At 35.2% G+C, this 8,480-nt stretch overlaps 1 non-coding gene across 1 annotated transcript; it reads right to left on the minus strand.

Annotated features, from left to right (window-relative positions):
• Nucleotides 1-8,157: 8,157 nt before the first annotated feature.
• LOC136131673 (U6 spliceosomal RNA) lies at nucleotides 8,158-8,264 on the minus strand. The gene has a single exon (XR_010656403.1). It is a non-coding gene; the product is annotated as a U6 spliceosomal RNA (small nuclear RNA).
• Between the last annotated feature and the right edge of the window lie 216 nt (nucleotides 8,265-8,480).

Genomic DNA, 8,480 nt, shown 5'->3' on the forward strand with positions numbered 1-8,480 from the left:
TCATACAGTATTTGTCTTTTTGTGACTAGCTTATTGCACTTAATTTAATGTCTTCAAGGGTGAATTTTATGGTACATGGATTGTATCTCAATAAATCTTTTATTAAAAAAATGTGTGTAAGAGATATGTTGGACACCCTTAAAAGTTCTAACTTACATATAATTGGAGATTCAGAAAAAGAAGAAGAAAGAAAGGAGTGGAACCATAACCCTTGGGAATAATAAAAAAAAAATACAACTGACAGATTCAAAAAGCTAAGAAAAGGCCAATTCAAGTAAACACACAAAAAACCACCTAGTCACATTGGAGTAAACTTCTGAAGACCAAAGACTGGAAGAAAATCTAAATAGCCATTGGGAAAAAGACACATTACCTTCAAAGTAGCAACAGTAAAACTGACAACTGACTTTTCAATGGAAACAATAACACCAGAGGAAAGTGGAATGGCATTTTAAGTGCTGAGAGAAAAGCTTTTGAATATCTATTTCAAAAATGAAAGTAAAGTAAAAACATTTTCAGACAAACAAAACAGAATTTTTAACAGTGGGCCTATGCTAAAACAAACAAAAAACATTACAAAACAAACAAACAAAAATTAGAATCCTTCAGAACAAATAAAAATGATCCCAGATACATTGAGATGCAGAAGGGAATGAATGAGCAATAGAAGAGATAAATATGTGAACAGTTGAAATAAATATTGACTGTTCAAACAACAATAATAATGTGTTATGATATTTTAAATGTATGCAAGAGAATAATAATGCAGAAGATAGGAGGGGATAAACTGACAAAAAGCCATAAGTTTCAGGAAGTATAGTAAAGTAGTAAAAGTATTAATTTATATTACATTGTAACAGGCCATGTCTGCATGTTGTAATCTCTAGGTAGCCAGGAAAAAGAAAGTATAAATAACAAGAAATAGTTAGGTAACTAACTGGAATGTATGACTAACAAATTAATAGATGGAAATAATGATTACAAGTTTTCTGTTAATTAATACAAAGGGAGAGGAAATAATATATAGAGATGGACCATAAATATAGCTTAAAAATAATAAGGTGGTAGACAAAAACCTAATAATGTAGGGAATTACATTAAATGTAAATAGCCTATTTGCACCAAGTAAGAAAAAGAACATCTAATATTGAATGACGCTAGAAAAAAATATGCTCTCAGAATTTCAGAGTACTGAGGGAAATTAGAGAAACTAGAGAGACTCAAAGGGAACTGGAGATATTGGAAACCTTAAAGGTACTTCGAGGGACTAATGTGTATCCATAGTCATAAATGATCACTTCCTTAATATGTGCTAGGATTCACAGATAAGTAGGCTCACATTCATCCAAAAGTAGCAGGTCTCAATCCAATACCCCAAAATAATAATTTTGTTAGGGGTCTTATCTGTCTAACTTATGGTCAATTATTTAAATGATTTTTATTTGGTACTTATATTGTATTAATGATTCTTTTTTAAATGCTTAATGTTACCAAATGTCAATATCAGGTAAGTATAGTTTTCACATGTCATTTCTGTATGTGTGTATATATATTTATTATATACTACATATGACTTATAATAAATATGTTTATAAGTATATATTATCATTTATAATAAAGTATAGCTTATTAATATTATGAACCAATATACTGTGAAAATATTATACGTAGACTGTATTAAATATACAGACAAAACCTCATTCTATTGTACTTCATTTTATTGCATTTTGCAGGTATAGCATTTTTTACAAATTTAAGGCTTGTGGTAACCCTGCATTGAGCAAGTCTATAGGTATCATTTTTCTAAGAGCATTTGCACACTTCATGTTTTTGTGCCACATTTTGGTAATTCTTATAATATTTCAAACCCTCCACCAGCAAAAAGATTAGGACTCGTGGAAGGCTCAGTGATGGTTAGCATTTTTTAACTATAAAATATTTTTAAATTAAGGTATGTACTTCTTTTAGATATAATGCTGTTGCTCACTTAATAGACTATAGTATAGTGTACAATAACTTCAGTATGGACTGGGACTCATTTTACTCAGTATTCATGTAACTCATTTTATTGAGATATTTGCTTTGTTGTGGTGGCCTGGAACTAAACCTGCAATATCTTTAAGGTTTGCCTGTATATTAGAATATGTAATATATATATATAAAGATAAATAGAGAAATAAAATCTTTTTACAATATATTCATTCATAATAATAATAAACTATCCTTTTAATATTACCTGTTCTCTCTTTTTTATAACAGCTTTAAAGAGATGTAATTTATAGACCATAAAATCCACCCCTTTAAAATATACAGTTCAGTGGTTTTTTACTATAGTCACAGAGTTGTGTAAACAATACCACTAATTTCTGAACATGATCATCCCACCGAAAATAAACTTTATACCCATCATCAGAATCTTTTTTCTTTTCAGAGAAAACCTCTGAAAGTTTAGTATAACCACATCACAAAAAATGATTTACTTTTTATTGACATGGTCACTTGTGATTTTAAAATATGTAGAGTATGATAAAACACACAGAATACCTTATGATTTAGGGGAATTCCCAAGAATCCACAGGAACTCTGATATTTTTTCTCAAATCCTGAAGATTCGTGTCTGTCAGGAATACGCACATCCTATCCTTGCGTAAAGAGAGGGAGCAGAGCTTCCAGTTGACCTGTGATGAACAGACAGCATGAGTAAGGGGAAAACTTTCTGTTGAGCCATTAAGATTTATGGTTGCTTGTTATGCAGCTTAACTAAGTCCTGATCACTGTGGTCATAAACCACAGTTTATGGTCTATGGTTTTTATAAACCATAAAAACAATAGCTCAAATAACAAAAATGAAGGGAGGAGAAGAAGTGGGAGGGAATTTTCACAAGCTGAGAAAGAAAGAAATAGAATTTGTTTAAAGATGAAATTGTAGTTGAAAATAATGCCACCAGTTTTTAAGTTTTTCCTCATTATTTTAAAATAACTCTATCAGTTATTGATTTTTCACAGTGAGCAGCAGAAACAAACTCTATTAAAGCTTAAGGAAAAGAAAAGATAATAGAGTAGATCAAAAATCCAAGAGAAAAAAAGAACTGGAATCAGAAGGCCAGTAATTGGAAAAGCTTTGGGGAACTAGATAGTTAGAATTAATGAACAGTTTCCTGGGAGCACCACACTCATTGAATCAGCTTTCAATATCTCCTATTTCAGCATTACTCCACTCAGGATTCAAATATCCGGGAAAATGTAATGATTTTCGTCTGCAAAATAAGCATTTATCTCTTAGCCAAGATTTGTCAGGGCATCTTGATTGACGGTCCTAACCAGAGTGTATGCCTTGGGGCTAGATTGTTCTCCAATTTACAATGCCAACAAAAGGGGGGGCTTAAAGAGTAGAAGTTTATGGCTATAGCAGGAAACGTTTTTATAAGCAAATGCCTCATATAAAAAAATTCTTCTCTGTTCAGCAAATCTTTCAGTTTCACTTCAATGAATTTTCTTGAAGAAATTAAATAATTTTAAGGAAATTTTTATGTGTTGTAAGGTCTCATTTTAGAAACGTACTTAGGACTTCCCTGGTGGCACAGTGGTTAAGAATCGGCCTGCCAATGCAGGGAACATGGGTTCTAGCCCTGGTCGGTGAAGATCACACATGCCGCGGAGCAGCTAAGCCTGTGTGCCCCAACTACTGAGCCTGTGCTCTAGACCCTGCGAGCCACAACTACTGAGACCACGTGCTGCAACTACTGAAGCCCATGCGCCTAGAACCCATGCTCTGCAACAAGAGAAGCCACGGCAATGAGAAGCCCGCGCACCACAACAAAGAGTAGCCCCCGCTCGCAGCAACTAGGGAAAGCCCGTGTGCAACAACGTAGATCCAACGCAGCCAATAAATGAATAAATAAATAAATAAAATAAAAACAAAACAAATACGTATTTATAGTGAGGAATCTGACAAATACTCTCAGCGGGTGATTGGAATCAATACCAACAGTGATAAATCATGCTGATAGTATGTATCTTAGTGTGATGTGATGAAAATAACACTTTACATCTATGGTCATTCTCCCCAAAACCCATAGCCCTAGTTTAATCATGAAAAAAACAGGCAAATCCCAATAAAGGGACATGCTACAAAATACCTCAAGATCATCTAAAACAAAGAAAGTCTGAGAAACTCTCATAGCCAAGAGGAATCTAAGGAGACATGACGTCTAAAATGTGGTATCCTGGATGGGGTCCTGGAACAGAAAAAGGACATTAGGAAAAAAACTAAGGGAATGTGAACGAAGTTAATGGACTATTTTTCTGTAAATATAAAAATGTTCTAAAAATCAAAACATTTTTAAAACAAGACATTTCAATCACTCTATTATTTATCTAGACTTATCCACTGACAGTGTCTGAATGGATAAGTGTAGATGCTGCTTCTCTATGCTGACAATTCTCAAATCATTATTTTTAGTTCATATTCTTCCTTAACCTACACACACACACAAATATATGTATCATATATTCATGCATGCATGTGGGTATACATTGCCTGATAAATGTCTTGATCTGGACATCTTTCAGATTTCAACATATTTCTTGTAAGAAATACTCAGTTGATAATGCTATGACAGCGTGCTGTAGGAGCATACTTTCAATGTCATATAACAATTTATATAATAAATGATTACAGGGTGGTTATTACATGGCACAGTTGTAGATACTGTAGACTTATATGTGAAGAAGACATGCACATGCCCTGTTGTCAAGGAGTTTATAATCTCTTGAGGGAAGCAGACATTAGCAAATATTCACACTATGATCTTTGAAATAAACCAAAATTTGTTCCCAACTGTACTTTACACTTACCCTTATTGTAGCATCTATCACACTTCCTCACTTACGGAGTCATGTATTTATCATTTCAACCATATTGTGCGCATAATATATCTTCAATAAAAGTTTGTGGAAACATCTGGTTCCTTTTTTGTTCATCTCATTTGTTGAATAATTAAATGCAGGAGAGGGCTGCACTCATAGCTGTCATGTTTATGACACTGAGGGCTAAATGGTCAAGTAAAAAGCGTACAGTGGGTTTTGATTCTTTTCCAGGGTTGCACTAACTTTTGGCACAATTTTGACTCACTGTGTCTAAGTAGCTGCTTAGTAAAAGCTGTGGTGACAACCATCCCAGTTTGCCAAGGACTCTCCTCCTCTTAGCTTTGAACGTCTCACATCCTTGAAAAATCCCAGTCCACGACAAACCTGAGTGACGGGTCACTATCGAAAATTGTAGAGCATATTTACATCTTTCTCATTAAAAATAACTATAAGAATACAGCGATTCAGTGGATTTGAACAGCACTCATCATTTATGATGTGCATCTCATTGTGGACCTCTCCTTGATAACCCTCACAGCAGCCCTGTGATGAAAGTAAGCACAGATTATTAAAATGTGGAACTGGATTCCAAACCCAGGGTTGTCCAGAGCTGAGATTAAGTTCTTGGCCACGATGTTTAAATGCAATGAAATAGCAAGTCATGATGTTACTGAGCTTTTCCCAACGCTCAGGAATTTCCAAGTCTACCCCAAGTCAACTACACTTATTAAGTACTAACCCGCTAAAAAAAATTAGCCTGTGTAAACTCTGCAGATCTGCCTTGAGAAATTAGTTTTCTCAGAACAAATATGTGTGAAAATTCTAGTTGTCTAGTTGTACTGAAATTTGATCAATTTGGAGAAAAACTGACCTTGGGAGGATTGTTTGTTTGTTTGTGTAGCTTCCAGTTAGCCTGCCTCTGTGGAATGATTCTGGCTGGAGTCGCTTTCTCCAAGCATCTGAGTTAAACATTTATAGTCCCTCAGATTCCATGGGCTTGGGTGAGCTTTTCCAGACAGGTTAGCGATTTCGAGTTTGGCAAGCACTTGGGCTTTTCAGTCTGTTTTGAGTGAAAATCAATTTACACTCTTTGCAAACATGTGACAGCATAAATCAGACAATTGAGTTCACCCTTAAAACACAATAGGGGCTTGTCTCATTTTGATGAGGAGATGGACAAAACACTTTCCGTGAGTTTCAAGCATATCCCTTGTCATAGCACGGCAATTTGACAAGCACACTGTTCCACCATCCTTAATTCAGCAGATGATAAAAACAGAAGCGAGAGAGGTTAGATTATCTGTCAAGGGCAGCACACAGGAAGGCAGGAATTGAGTCAGGTTCAGAATTCACAGGTTCTAAATACACTGACCATTCTGGGCTGTTTAATGCCTCCTTGGAGCACCCCTAATATTTGATGCGGAGATCTGGCAGCATCCATTGTTCTAACTAACCTATTCAGAAAGTCTTCCCATTCAGATGTCATTTAATTAAAGATGGTCTAAAGAAAGTGGAGCTTTCAATCAAAACTCCAAAACAGTTGGTTGCTATAAAACTAATTTAAAATGGCATAAAGTGGAAAATAAAAGAGCTGGTTACAATTACACTACTTAGGCTTCGAATGGCAAGTAATTCTAGTGATTAGGAAACTATTGATGTAATGTGGTTTTAAAAAAAGCATAGAGCAAAATAGAGTTGAAATTGGGATTGGATCATTTTTCCCATCTGTCCTGGGAACACTGATAGTAGACCTAAGAGCATATTCTGCTGTAGAAAACTAGCAATCACTAAAAATATAATTTTTTTGTACTGTCCAATGTTACCAGCAAGTTCTGTATATGTCATCCTTTTGCTAAATGTCTACATTCTGAAATATTCACCTATTAGCTTCTCAATGCTTTGGAAAGAAATTATTTTATCCTGACTTTCTTTTCTCAGTTTCTTAGCTAGGTTTTATCAAAGTAGACCTTGTGTTTTTCACAACAGGAGACTAAATTTCTCGTAGATTTTAATGATTTACCTCACCCCCAAACATCTGGAAAATCCTGTAAATTTGGGGGGGGATTAGTTTTTCTTTCTATTTTTGTTTGTGTTTCAACCTGTCAGAATGCTCAGTATGAAGGACTGTGAGGTGAGCTTTTGTTTTGGGAAAACTACTTAAAATTTGAGCTAGACCAGAGAGCAACTTCGCCTGGAAACAGGGTCTTCAGCTAAGTGTGGACACTTAACATATTTTAACTGTGATACTGAATCACTGTGACCATCTTCTCCAAAATGAAAATCATTGACTAAAAGAAGCTTATTCTAATGTTCAGGGCTACCACAGTGACGGACTGGTACTGACTACCCTACCTGACATACCGTTTTGAGAAACTGTGGCTGAACTCATGTTACAGAAAAATCAGTCAGTATGTGGCAGATACGTTGTGGGGAACCTTAGTAATTTAGTAGAAATCAAAGATATCTTATGTATGTACTTATTTTTAAATTTTTTAATTTTTAAAATTTTGTTATACAATTTTTAAAGGTTACTTTCCACATACAGTTATTACAAAATATTCGCTATATTCCCCGTGCTGTACAACACATCCCTGAGCCTATCTTACACCCAGTAGTTTATACCTCTACCTCCCCCTCCCCTATACGGCTCCTCCCTCTCCCCCCACCCCTCCCCCCAACCACTAGTTTGTTCTCTATAGCTGTGAGTCTGCTTCTTTTTTGTTCTATTCAGTAGTTTGTCATATTTTTTAGGTTCCACATATAAGTGATATCATACAGTATTTGCCTTTCTCTGTCTGACTTATTTCACTTAGCATAATGCCTTCCAAGTCCATCCATGTTGCTGCAAATGGCAAAATTTTGTTGTTTTTTTCTTGCTGAGTAGTATCCCATTATATATATATATATATATATATATATATATATATATATATATATTACATCCTCTTTATCCATTCATCTGTTGATGGGCACTTAGGTTGCTTCCTTACTCTGGCAATTGTAAATAATGCTTCTATGAACATTGGGGTGTATGCCTCTCTCTGAATTAGTGTTTTTGGTTTTTTTGGATGTATACCTTGGAGTGGAATTGCTCAGCCCTATGGTAGCATGTTAGATTGATATTGGGAGCCTGATGACACTTCCTAAAGTGTGATGGCATTTAGTTTAGAACAATGATTTACTTTAGCAACTCAGACCCATTCAGACCCGGGTCTATTTGTATATTCATCTCCATCACCACACCCTGATTTTTTTTTTTAAACATCTTTATTGGAGTATAATTGCTTTAAAAATATGGAACGCTTCACGAATTTGCGTGTCATCCTTGCACAGGGGCCATGCTAATCTTCTCTGTATCATTCCAATTTTAGTATCTGTGCTGCCGAAGCAAGCACCACACCCTGATTCTAAACAGCAGAGTCACTGAGACATACTGGGAGGCACTCCAAAGCATCCAAGTGCTTTTTAAATTTAATCGAATGATAAAGCTTGAATGAGATGGTTTGGAACATTTTAAAGTATCTCCACATGTTTTCTAAACCTGAGGTCCCATGGGGTATTTCCCAGATATAGCGGTCATGAGTGAAGTTTAAGTCAGCCCCGAAACTTTT

Source organism: Phocoena phocoena, chromosome 11 (genome assembly GCF_963924675.1).
Source record: "Phocoena phocoena chromosome 11, mPhoPho1.1, whole genome shotgun sequence".
Classification (NCBI taxonomy): domain Eukaryota; kingdom Metazoa; phylum Chordata; class Mammalia; order Artiodactyla; family Phocoenidae; genus Phocoena; species Phocoena phocoena.